This window comes from Oncorhynchus mykiss, chromosome 7 (genome assembly GCF_013265735.2).
Source record: "Oncorhynchus mykiss isolate Arlee chromosome 7, USDA_OmykA_1.1, whole genome shotgun sequence".
NCBI lineage: Eukaryota > Metazoa > Chordata > Actinopteri > Salmoniformes > Salmonidae > Oncorhynchus > Oncorhynchus mykiss.
Window position 1 is genome coordinate 66,641,432 of NC_048571.1, and position 14,060 is coordinate 66,655,491.

Genomic DNA, 14,060 nt, shown 5'->3' on the forward strand with positions numbered 1-14,060 from the left:
CCTCCCTAAGGCAATCAAACAAGCGAAATGCCGGTACAGGTACAAGGTGGAGTCGCAATTCAACGACTCAGACACAAGACGTATGTGGCAGGGTCTACAGGAAATCATAGACTACAAAAACAAAAACAGCCACATTACGGATACCAACGTCACGCTTCCAGACAAACTAAACAACGTCTTTGCTCACTTTGAGGATAATTCAGTGCCACCGTCGCGGCTCGCTAACAAAGACTGCGTCCCCCTTCTCCTTCTCCATGGCTGATGTGAGTAAAATATTTAAACTTGTTAACCCTCGCAAGGCTGCTGGCTCAGATGGGATCCCTTGCCGCGTCCTCAGAGCAGGCACAGACCAGCTGGCTGGTGTGTTTACGGACATATTCAATCGCTCCTTATCCTAATCTGTTGTCCCCACATGCTTCAAGGTGGCTACCTTTGTTCCTGTACCCAAGAAAGCAAAGATAACTGAACTAAATGACTACCGCCCCGTAGCACTTACTTCTGTCATCATAAAGGGCTTGAGAGGCTAGTCAAGGATCATATCACCGCCACCATACCGGCCACCCTAGACCCACTTCAGTTTGCAAACCGCCCCAAAAGGTCCACAGATAACGCAATCACCATCACACTGCACACTGCCCTATCCCATCTGAACAAAAATAATGCCTATGTAAGAATGCTGTTCATTGACTACAGCTCAACATTCAACACCATAGTACCCTCCAAGCTCATCAGCAAGCTGAATGCCCTGGGTCCCAACCCCGCCCTGTGCAACTGGGTCCTGGACTTTCTGACGGGCCACCCCCAGGTGGTGAAGGTAGGAAACAACATCTCCACTTCGCTAATACTCAACACTGGGTCCCAACAAGTGTGTGTGCTCAGCCCTCTCCTGTACTCCTTGTTCACCCACGACTGCGTGGCCATGCACACCTCCAACTCAATCATCAAGTTTGCAGACGACACAAGAGTAGTGGGCCTGATCACCAACAACGATGAGACAGCCTACAGGGAGGAGGTGAGTGGACTCGGAGTGTGGTGTCAGGAAAACAACCTCTCACTCAACGTCAACAAAACAAAGGAGATGATCATGGACTTCAGGGAACAGCAGAGGGAGCACCCCCCTATCCACATCGAAGGGACAGCAGTGCATAAGGTGGAAAGTTTTAAGTTCCTGGGTGTACACATCACAGACAAACTGAAATTGTCCACCCACACAGTCAAGAAGGCGCAACACCACCTCTTCAAACTCAGGAGGCTGAAGAAATGTAGCTTGTCACCCAAAACCCTGACACACTTTTACCGATGCATAATCGAGAGCATCCTGTCAGGCTGTATCACAGCCTGGTACGGCAATTGCACCACCCTCAACGCATCACTGGGGGCAAACTACTTGCCCTCTATGACACCTACAGCACCTGATGTCAGAGGAAGGCCAAAAAGATCAAGGACAATAACCACCCGAGCCACTGCCTGTTCACACCGCTATCATCCAGAAGGCGAGGTCAGTACAGGTGCGTCAAAGCTGGGACTGAGAGATTGAAAAACAGCTTTGGACTGCTAAACATGCAAACACTAACTTAGAGAGGCTGCTGACTACATTGAGACCCAATCACTGGACAATAATAAATGGATCTCTAGTCACTTTAAACAATGGCACTTTAATAATGTTTACATATCTTACATTACTCATATCACATGTATACGCTGTATTTTATACCACCTACTGCACCTTGCCTATGCCGCTCGGCCATTGCTCATCCATATACTTATATGTACATATTCTCATTCACCCCTTTAGATTTGTGTGTATTAGGTAGTTGTTGGGGAATTGTTAGATTACTTGTTAGATATTACTGTACTGTCGGAACTAGAAGCGCAAGCATTTCGCTACACTCGCATTAACATCTGCTAACCATGTGTATGTGACCAACAAAATTTGATTTGATTTGACAAGCAATGTCTTTTCAAATAAGGAAAACATGAGATATTCATGTGAGAATCCCATAACTGATAAAGTGTCTTCTAGTAAATGAAACCTACCGTATCTAAATGTATTTTGATCAATGCATAATGTAGCCTATGTTCAGCGAGGTGAGATCTCCAAGGGTCTGGTGTAGATTAAAAAAGCATCGGTTGTGGCCCTTACGACTTGGCACATGGCCAGCCGGTCCCTCCCTAGCCCAATAACCAGGAGTGTGAGGGTGATGGAGGAGAGAGGCCAGAGTTAGAGGACGTTTGGCCCATTACAACCTGCTCAATAAGGGACAGGGGACTTTGGATGGAGGAATGGGAGAGAAGGGAAGAGGGGGATGTATTTTAATATTCATCATCCAGATTTTAAGAGGTTGCCGATCAGATGAAACTAAGCAGGAAATGCATGTTCATCAAGGAAGACTGGCTAACTGCCGCACTAATGGAAGGATATGCCCTATTTTGATGCAGTGAATATCCTCCTATAGTTATTGTTACCCGGGGATATTGCGTGTTGGATGCCACAAGCAAACAGCTAGTGGTGTATTGTCTAAACATACCCTATGCTACTGGCACCCAAAAATATATTTATATTTGTCACATGCTTCGTAAAAAAAAAACTGGTGTAGAGTAATAGGGATAGGCTTACTTACGGGTCATTTTCCAACAATGCAGACTTAAAGATGAAGATAAAAAATATACAATAAAAATAGAAACCATTAGGCCCATAGGGTATTTTCTTTTTTTACACTATGTACCATTTGATGTGTAGTTCCTCAGTTCTTAGTGGTTAAGACAGCCCAAGTGTGGTTCTGTATAGTAGACTCAGACCTACCTCTCTAAGCATGCTCTGCACAGGGATTTTCAGCCAACTCTTTGTGTTCCAGGCTGCTCAGCCCTCTGCTCCCCCTCCCCCCTCCATCTGCTCATGGGCTGGGGAGAGTTCGAGTCAGGGCGGGCCACGAGCTGGAACAAGTCTATCTGCAGTAGCAGACTTGGATCCAGACACAGAGAAGGCTCAGACTGCATGGCAGAGGCTTTCCTCAATACCCTGATGCAGATGACTTCGCTTTTTTCTCCCTCCCCCCCACACTCACAGCACAATAATACCCTTTTGTAGTGCAAGGGCAAAATCCCAGCTTTGTACTGTCAACCTTAATTTATGGCACATATTCTGGACACACATATTGTTGCTTATGCTACAAAGGTGAAGCATTCAACGAGGCAGCAGAGGAAGAGCTGGCAAGGAAAGTCTAGCACTTTCTTTGTTCGAAAATTGTATGAATGAGTCAGTCGCGTTTGGCTTTCCCAACTCAACTCCACCAGTGCATTGATTCCCAAACTTCAAAAAGTCAAAGAGGCACAAAGGTGGGATGTTTGTTTTTTTCTAATCTGATTGTGTCTCAGCTTCTCTTTAGGGCTTCTCAGTTAACTAAAATGGGGACCAACTGACAATAATTTCTCTGTTTACACTCTTAGAAAAGACACCTTTTTTTCTAAGAGTCTAGGTCTCTTCATAACATGATCCTCATGAATCATTGGATATTGAAAGGAAGTTTTGTTTTCAGGTTTTCAAAGCCTGCTCTCTTTGTTAACAATTCAATATGGCAGATTTATCAAATCAAATCAAATGTATTTATATAGCCCTTCGTACATCAGCTGATATCTCAAAGTGCTGTACAGAAACACAGCCTAAAACCCCAAACAGCAAGCAATGCAGGTGTTGAAGCACGTTGGCTAGGAAAAACTCCAGAGAAAGGCCAAAACCTAGGAAGAAACCTAGAGAGGAACCAGGCTTTGAGGGGTGGCCAGTCCTCTTCTGGCTGTCCCGGGTGAAGATTATAACAGAACATGGCCAAGATGTTCAAATGTTCATAAATGACCAGCATGGTCACATAATAGGTCTCGGACAGGTAGCATGTCCTGTGAACAGGTCAGAATTCCATAGCCGCAGGCAGAACAGTTGAAACTGGAGCAGCAGCACGGCCAGGTGGACTGGGGACAGCAAGGAGTCATCATGCCAGGTAGTCCTGAGGCATGGTCCTAGGGCTGAGGTCCTCCAAGAGAGAGAAAGGAAAGAGAGAATTAGAGAGAGCATGCTTAAATTCACACAGGACAACGGATAAGACAGGAGAAGTACTCCAGAAATAACAAACTGACACTAGCCCCCTGACACAAACTACTGCAGCATAAATACTGGAGGCTGAGACAGGAGGGGTCAGGAGACACTGTGATACCCCCGGACAGGGCCAAACAGGAAGGATATAACCCCACCCACTTTGCCAAAGCACAGCCCCCACACCACTAGAGGGATTTCTTCAACCACCAACAAGATCTCCTCCACGGCACAACCCAAGGGGGGGCGCCAACCCAGACAGGAAGTTCACATCAGTGATTCAAGTGACGCACCCCTTTTAGGGACGGCATGAAAGAGTAAAAGTAAGCCAGTGACTCAGCCCCTGTAATAGGGTTAGAGGCAGAGAATCCCAGTGGAAAGAGGGGAACCGGCCAGGCAGAGACAGCAAGGGCGGTTGTTGCTCCAGAGCCTTTCCGTTCACCTTCACACTCCTGGGCCAGACTACACTCAAATATATGACCCACTGAAGAGATGAGTCTTCAGTAAAGACTTAAAGGTTGAGACCGAGTTTGCGTCTCCAACATGGGTAGGCAGACCATTCCATAAAAAATGAGCTCTATAGGAGAAAGCCCTGCCTCCAGCTGTTTACTTAGAAATTCTAGGGACAATTCGGAGGCCTGCGTCTTGTGACCGTAGCATACATGTAGGTATGTACAGCAAGACCAAATCGGAAAGATAGGTAGGAGCAAGCCCATGTAATGCTTTGTACGTTAGCAGTAAAACCTTGAAATCAGCCCTTGTCTGGACAGGAAGCCAGTGTAGGGAGGCTAGCACTGGAGTAATATGATAAATTTTTTGGGGTTCTAGTCAGGATTCTAGCAGCCGTATTTAGCACTAACTGAAGTTTATTTGGTGCTTTATCTGGGTAGCCGGACAGTAGAGCATTGCAGTAGTCTAACCTAGAAGTACCAAAACCATGGATTAATTTTTCTGCATCATTTTTGGACAGAAAGTTTCTGATTTTTGCAATGTCACGTAGATGGAAAAAAGCTGTCATTGAAACAGTCCTGATATGTTCGTCAAAAGAGAGATCAGGGTCCAGAGTTACGCCGAGGTCCTTCACAGTTTTATTTGAGACGACTGTACAACCATCAAGATTAATTGTCAGATTCAACAGAAGATCCCTTTTTTTCTTGGGACCTAGAGCAAGCATCTCTGTTTTGTCTGAGTTTAAAAGTAGAAAGTTTGCAGCCATCCACTTCCTTATGTCTGAAACACAGGCTTCTAGCGAGGACAATTTTGGGGCTTCACCATGTTTCATTGAAATGTACAGCTGTGTGTCATCCGCATAGTAGTGAAAGTTAACATTATGTTTTCGAATGACATCCCCAAGAGGTCAAATATATATTGAAAACAATAGTGGTTCTAAAATGGAACCTTGAGGAACACCGAAATTTACAGTTAATTTGTCAGAGGACAAACCATTCACAGAGACAAACTGATATCTTTCTGACAGATACGATCTAAACCAGGGCAGAACTTGTCCTTGTAGACCAATTTGGGTTTCCAATCTCTCCAAAAGAATGTAGAATTGATGCCCTTGATTCAGCAGTTAAAACGTGTTGGAACTATCATTTGGAGCATGAATTTGTGAGTCTATTTCTCTATACATTCAAAATATGTTCCTCTGTTGACCAGGATGTGGTTATTTCTCTTCAGCTCAAGGCCTGAGTCAAAGAAAGTGCATCAAGAAAGAAGTCTCCTCCTTTGCTGTGGGCCCTATGTCTGGGTCTCAAATGGCACCCTTTTCCCTACATAGTGCACTACTTTCAACCAGGGCCCATAGGGTCTGTTCTCCTTGACATGCCATCCGTGGACTAATCCGAAGTGACTGACTGCCCCCTGATGCAGAGCACAGCACTGAGCACAGACCTTTCAGATTCCGTCAACGGTGGGGGAAACAAAAGCTCCGGGGGAAAAAAGCAAACCCACTGTTGAACGGATTGACATTTCCTGTGATATTTGAGTCAAACTGCACATACATACATGGCTTTCAGGAGAAAACATGGCATTCACTCCAGGGAGACCCTCACCGCCCAACCCCACTCTGAAGTACAGCTCAATCCAGCAGGTATGTTGTGGTAGGTAAAGTGATGATGTTGGTGGGGTGAGTTTACCATGATCTTAATGTACTAGTTGGCAGAAGCATAGAACTTACAATTTGGTCACACTTCATTTGGATAGTCCCATCCCATTTGGATAGTCCCATCCTATACAGTTTCTTGCAAAAGTATTCATCCCCCTTGGCATTTTTCCTATTTTGTTGCATCACAGCCTGTAATCTAAATTGATTTTCATTTGGATTTCATGTAATGGACATACACAAAATAGTCCAAATTGGTAAAGTGAAGTTAAAGCAATAACTTGTTTAAAAATATTCTAAAAAATATTAAACTTAAAAGTGGTGCGTGTATATTTATTCACCCCCTTTGCTATGAAGCCCCTAAATAAGATCTGGTGCAACCAATTACCTTCAGAAGTCACATAATTAGTTAAATATTGTCCACCTGTGTGCAATCTAAGGGTCAAATGATCTGTCACATTCTCTCAATATATATACACCTATTCTGAAAGGCCCCAGAGTCTGCAACACCACTAAGCAAGGGGCAGGTCAGGGACAAAGTTGTGGAGTAGTACAGATCAGGGTTGGGTTATAAAAAAATATCTGAAACTTTGAATATCCCACAGAGCACCATTAAATACATTATTAAAAAATGGAAAGAATAAGGCACCACAACAAATCTGCCAATAGAGGGCCGCCCACCAAAACTCACAGACCAGGCAAGGAGGGCACAGAGAGGCAACAAAGTGACCAAAGATAACCCTGAAGGAGCTAAAAAGCTCCACAGCAGAGATTTGAGTATCTGTGCATAGGACCACTTTAAGCCATACACTCCACAGAGCTGGGCTTTACAGAAGAGTGACCAGAAAAAAGGCTAAAGGAAAAAATAAGCAAACACGTTTGGTGTTTGCCAAAAGGCATGTGAGAGACTCTCCAAAAATATGGAAGAAGGTACTCTGGTCAGATGTGACTAAAATTTAGCTTTTTGGCCATCAAGGAAAATGCTAAGTCTGGCGCAAACATGACCCATTTCATCACCCCGAGAACACCATCCCCAAAGAGAGGCAGAGTGGTGGCAGCATCATGCTGTGGATGTTTCATTGGCAGGGACTGGGAAACTGGTCAGAATGATGGATGGTGCGAAATTCTTGAGGGAAACCTGTTTAAGTCTTCCAGAGATTTGAGACTGGGAAGGAGGTTCACCTTCCAGCAGGACAATGACCCTAAGCATACTGCTAAAACAACACTTGAGTGGTTTAAGGGGAAACATTTAAATGTCTAGGAATGGACTAGTCAAAGCCCAGACCTCAATCCAATTGAGAATTTGTGGTATGACTTAAAGATTGCTATACACCAGTGGAACCCATCCAACTTGAAGGAGCTGGAGCAGTTTTGCCTTGAAGAATGGGCAAAACTCCCAGTGGCTAGATGTGCCAAGCTTATAGAAACATACCCCAAGAGACTTGCAACTGTAATTGCTGCTAAAGTATTGACTTTGTGGGGGTGAATAGTTATGCATGCTCAAGTTTTCAGTTTTTTTGTGTATTTTTTCACAATAATAAATATTTTGCATCTTCAAAGTGGTAGGCATGTTATGTAAATCAAATGATAGAAACCCCCTAAAAAACTATTTTAATTCCAGGTTGTAAGGCTACAAAATAGGAAAAATGCCAAGGGGGTGAATGCTTTCGCAAGCCACTGTAGATGATCTAGAGATTGTCATATCTGTTGATAAGCAACTGCTTGCTAAGGTTAGGGTTAGAATAAGGGTGAGGGTTAAGGTTAGAGTTAGTGGATTGTTATTGAACATCGACTGAAAATCTACAAACCATCTACTTGGGACTGTCCAAATAAAGTGATTCCTTCAATTCTAACCATCTACCTTGAACTATGAAAATAAAGTGTTACCTTCAATGTGTATCTGCCTCTACTTGGTCTATACTGTGTTTAGATTATGTCCTCACCCATTTGAAAATATCAAAACATCTCTGTTGCTGGGTACTAGCAAAATTACTTGGATTCTGTGTCAGCAACTAATGGACACAGCTGAAGGGGCTCAAGTAATCTGGTCCCTAACGTCATCTTGATCACTCTCCTGGGCTTATCAACAAGTTTATGTAATTCTCTTTTCTTTTGCATAGTAAACAGATTACGGGATTGTTGTTCTTTTTAAAGGGCATGGATGATCAGGGACCCAGGAATACCTTTTGTCATCAGATGCACCAAGCAGTTATTGAACCCCTAGCAAGAACCACACACGCTAGCGAAACAATATTCACCAGTGTTTAATTTTCAACCATGTTCTGGCATTTTACTAAGACCTTAACATCAATGCTAGCCTTCAAACCAACGTGCTTAACATTAAATTATTAATGTAAGATCAAGTATTGATTTCTGAGAGGTATATGTTCTTTTTGCCGATCATAAACACATTTTGGTTACTGTAAAGGGTCCCTTCATTTCAAAATCTCACAACATTGCATCGATTAAGTGGACCGCTTAATCCAGAAAGACCCCTTTCAAATATATGTGTTTTTTTTCCGACATTCTCACGTTCTGACCCTAGTTATTGTGTTAATTGTTTGTTTTAGCTGGTCAGGACGTGAGTTGGGTGGGCATTCTATGTTTTGTGTGTCTAGGTTGTTTTTCTGTGTTCGGCCTAGTATGGTTCTCAATCAGAGGCAGGTGTCGTTAGTTGTCTCTGATTGAGAATCATACTTAGGTAGCCTGGGTTTCACTGTTGTTTTGTGGGTGATTGTTTCCGTGTCTGTGTTTGTTTCACCACACAGGACTGTTTCGGTTTTCACATTTATTGTTTTGTATTTTTGTAGTGTTCTCGGTTATCGTCTATATTAAAAGATGTTTAACACTAACCACGCTGCATTTTGGTCATCCTCTCCTTCAGCGGAAGAAAACCGTTACAGAATCACCCACCACAAAAGGACCAAGCGGCGTGGTAAGCAGCAGCAGGAGAGGCAGCAGCAGCAGCAGCAGCAGCAGCAGCAGCAGCACTATTTGGAGAAATGGACTTGGGAGGAGATCCTAGACAGGAAAGGACCCTGGGCAGAGCCAGGGGAATATCGCCGCCCCAAAGCAGAGCTGGAGGCAGCGAAAGCAGAGAGGCTGCATTATGAGGAGCTAGCACGGCAGAGCAGCTGGAGGCCCGAGAGGCAGCCCCAAAAATGTATTGGGGGGGCACAGGGAGAGTGTGGCAGAGTCAGGAGTCAGACCTGAGCCAACTCCCCCTGTTTACCGTAAGGAGCCATGGATGGAATCAGAGCAGTCGGCGAAGTTGAGGTGTGCGTCTGAGAATGTTGAGGAGTTATTGGACAGAGTAGAGAGAGAGCTGTTGGTTTGGCGTAGTATGCACGGCATTCGCCCTGAGGAGAGTGTTAGCTATCCAATGCCACCTGTGTCAGTTCCACGTACTCAGCCTGAAACTTGTGTTGGAGTTCCGGAAGATTTGATGCTGGCAATACACATCAGGTCTCCAGTACACCTTCAAGCCCGGTGTGTCCTGTTCCTTGCACTCACCCTGAGGTGCGTGTCCCCAGCCCGGTACCACCAGTGCCGGCACCCCGCACCAGGCTGTCTCTCCGTTCTTTGGCTACAGGTGCTCCCGCCTGTCCAGCGCTGCTAGAGCCTTCATACTTTCCAGCGCTGCCGGAGTCTCCCGCCTGTCTGGCGCTGCCAGAGCTTCCGCCCCTCAGTCCAAAGGGGCCAGAGCCCCTCAGTCCAGAGGCGCCAGAGCCCCTCTGTCCAGCGCTGCCAGAGCCTTTCCTTCTCTCTAGCAATGCCGGAGTCTCCCGCTTATCCGGCGCTGCCAGAGCTTCTGCCCCTCAGTCCAGAGGCGCCAGAGCCCCTCAGTCCAGAGGCACCAGAGCTCCTCTGTCCAGCACTGCCAGAGCCTTCCTCCTCTCCAGCGCTGCCGGAGTCTCCAGTCCTTCCAGGGCCGCCTGAGCTGGCCGTCTGCCCAGCGACGCCTGAGCTACCCGTCTGCCCAGCGCCATCAGTCTCCCGTCTGTCCAGAGCTACTTGAGTCTCCCGTCTGTCCAGAGCTGCTAGAGTCTCCCGTCTGTCCAGAGCTGCTAGAGTCTCCCGTCTGTCCAGAGCTGCTAGAGTCTCCCGTCTGTCCAGAGCTGCTAGAGTCTCCCGTCTGTCCAGAGCTGCTAGAGTCTCCCGTCTGTCATGAGCCGCCAGAGCCGCCAGTGCCGCCAGAGCCGTCAGTCGGCCAGGATCTGCCAAAGCCGCCAGGAGCTGCCAGAGCCGTCAGTCAGCAAGAAGTTGCCAGAGCCGTCAACCAGCCTGAGCTATCTCTCAGCCCTGAGCTACCCCTCAGTCCTGAGGGGGGTACTGTCACGTTCTGACCCTAGTTATTGTGTTAATTGTTTGTTTTAGTTAATCAGGACGTGAGTTGGGTGGGCATTCTATGTTTTGTGTGTCTAGGTTGTTTTTCTGTGTTCGGCCTAGTATGGTTCTCAATCAGAGGCAGGTGTCGTTAGTTGTCTCTGATTGAGAATCATACTTAGGTAGCCTGGGTTTCACTGTTGTTTTGTGGGTGATTGTTTCCGTGTCTGTGTTTGTTTCACCACACAGGACTGTTTCGGTTTTCAATTTTTACTTTTTTATTTTTGTAGTGTTCTCGGTTATTGTCTATATTTAAAGATGTTTAACACTCACCACGCTGCATTTTGGTCCTCCTCTCCTTCAGAGGAAGAAAACCGTTACAGACATGAATTACTGTGTGATATTTAACATTCTCTGCATGTAAAACACTCCATATTTAGATTTATCAAACTGATATCCCCTGAAAAGTTCATATTAAAAGCTTGTCCTGTAACCGGTGTCTTCGTTTGAAGTGGAAGAATCGGACCAAAGCGCAGCGTGTTCATGACTTTTATTGAACTGAACACTGGAACAAAATAACAAAGAGAATAAACGAAACCGAGCAGTCCTGTCAGGTGCAGAAAACACTAAACAGAAAATAACTACCCACAAAACATAGGTGGGAAAAAGTACCTAAGTATGGTTCCCAATAAGAGACAACGATAGTCAGCTGTCTCTGATTGAGAACCATACCCGGCCAAAACATAGAAAAAGGAACATAGAATGCCCACCCAAATCACACCCTGACCAAACCAAAATAGAGACATGAAAAGCTCTAAGGTCAGGGCGTGACAAGTCCTCTCTTGACCAAAGCCTGTATCCTGCAGGAATTATAATAGACTGAATAGATGTGCGAGAGAGAGTCATCTTTTACTAGACTAATTGCAAGACCTTTTAAATCATTTGATTAACAAGGTTATGACTGAAGCCCTTACCTACAACATGCCAAATCATTCAGTCGATAAAGAGAGCAAGAAGCCAGAGCGCCAGATTGGAATTTGAGGAGACAAATAGCATTTGAATGATGCCATGCATTATTATGTCATTTCCATAGTCATCTAATAGCTGTCTTACATTTAAAAAAAGGAGAACGTTATACAGTAACAGATGGTGAGAGTAAATCGGTGGCTCAGGAGCTATTTATTAAATGCATTATTAATTATGTTCAACATGATGAGCTCTGCAGCTTCCTTCTGGACAGGCTTGGAAGGAGAGTGTGCGCTAATCCCTGCCATCATTAAGCCTGTCCTGAAACCACTAACCCCTGTCTGCCAAGATGACCTAAGCCAAGCCACATACAGTACTACAACAGTCAGATTATGCTCTAATGATGTGTTGTGGAAATTCTTACACAGGGACAGTCGAAGTCAATCTTAAATTAATCATTGTTTATTATTGACAGCATGCTGGAGAGGTTCCCACAAACTCAATGCACCAAGTACACATGTCGATTAGGAGCTCGAACTGGGCAGTCCCATTTAGTTATCTTATATATTGGTTACAGACACGTTACATATAAATAGTTCATTGTGTTGGTTCCGGTATGTGTCTGCCACTGTCTCCTATCTTAACTTAAAGAACATATTCTGGGCATTCAGCCAGATGATCTCATGGAGCAGGTCATTACCCCCCCCCCCCCCCCCCCCCCCCCCCATATCTTTGCCAGGCACAGGCAGGAACCAAGGATTATTTCCTTCACAGATGTCGTAGTTGTATGTGATCTTTGCATTATCTAGACTGACATGGCCGATCATGAGTCCAACAAGTAGTCCAATTTCAAAAGATGCAGGCTGGAATGGATTTGTCTTGTATTGTTTTTTTATGGAAGACAGTCACCATCTTAGCTTTGTTCTGATCAACCTTAACCCCCAAAATAATCCAAAAACCGTAGTTTCTCTGTTTACTTGGCGTTGACAGTAGAAAGACAGAGGAGAGAACATATTATAGACTTGAGTACTTGAGTAGCTGGCGTATGGCTGCAACACCCCGGGTGGCAATATGACTCGGTGGCGTAGATAAATCATGTGGTGGGTTGGGATATGTGGTCTCAAGCAAAGTGAATCAGCCAAATGCAGAAGTGTGTGTGTTCATGAAAGAGCAGACCTTTCCCACATGGTAGCAGGCTCCACTGGAGCAGACAATTGCAATGTAGCCATGTGAAAACAGGGCAAGATGGAGTCACGTTTCACTGACGGGCTCACCGAAATGCCACAACTTTGATTGTGGAGAACCCACAGCAAAAGAATCAAAGGGAAACAGAGATATAGTAGGTAAAGATAGGGTACTTCGTTCAGTTAAAATGGTTTTTACTTTGACCAAAACCTGGCTCCCAGGTTTAGTTTGTACTTTGAAGGACCAGACTCCATTCCCTTCATGCGTGTTTCCCAACTGTGTGTGCTTGCTCATCAATCTGCGTGTTCCCTCCCTGTCCTTCCCATTCTCCCTCCCCACCAGCCACCACTGTACAGTATCTCTATTTAATTTTTTTAATGTTATTTCACCTTTATTTAACCAGGTAGTCAAGTTGAGAACAAGTTCTCATTTACAACTGCGACCTGGTCAAGGTAAAGCAAAGGAGTGCGACAAAAACAGCACTGTTACACATGGGATAAACAAACGTACAGTAAATAACACAATATAAAAAAACATATGCAGTGTGTGCAAATGCAGTAAGATTATAGAAGTAAGGCAATAAATAGACCATAGAGGCAAAACATTTACCATTAACACTGGAGAGATAGATGTGCAGCTGATGACGTGCAAGTAGAGATACTTGGGTGCAAAAGAGCAAAAATAAATAACAATATGGGGATGAGGTAGTTGGGTGGGCTATTTACAGATGGGCTTTGTACAGGTGCAATGATCAGTAAGCTGCTCTGACAGCTGACGTTTAAAGTTAGTGAGGGAGATATAAGTTTCCAGCTTCAGTGATTTTTGCAATTTGTTCCAGTCATTGGCAGCAGAGAACTGGAAGGAAAGGCGACCAAATGAGGCGTTGGCTTTGGGGATGACCAGTGAAATATGCTTGCTACGGGTGTGTGATGTTATGGTGAGCGGAGATAAGGCGGGGCTTTACCTAGCAAAGACTTATAGATGAGCTCGAGCCAGTGGGTTTGGCGATGAATATGTAGCGAGGGCCAGCCAACGAGAGCAAACAGGTCGCAGTGGTGGGTAGTTTATGGGGCTTTGTTGACAAAACGGATGGCACTGTAATAGACTACAATTTGCTGAGTAGAGTGTTGGAGACTATTTTGTAAATGACATCCCCAAAGTCAAGGATTGGTAGGATAGTCAGTTTTACAAGGGTATGTTTGGCAGCATGAGTGAAGGAGGCTTTGATGCAAAAAAGGAATTCAATTCTAGATTTAATTTTGGATTGGAGATGCTTAATGTGAGTCTGGAAGGAGAGTTTACAGTCTAACCAGACATCTAGGTATTTGTAGTCAGAACCGTTGGAGTAGTGATGCTAATAGGACAGGCTTGTGCGGGGAGCGATCGATTGAAGAG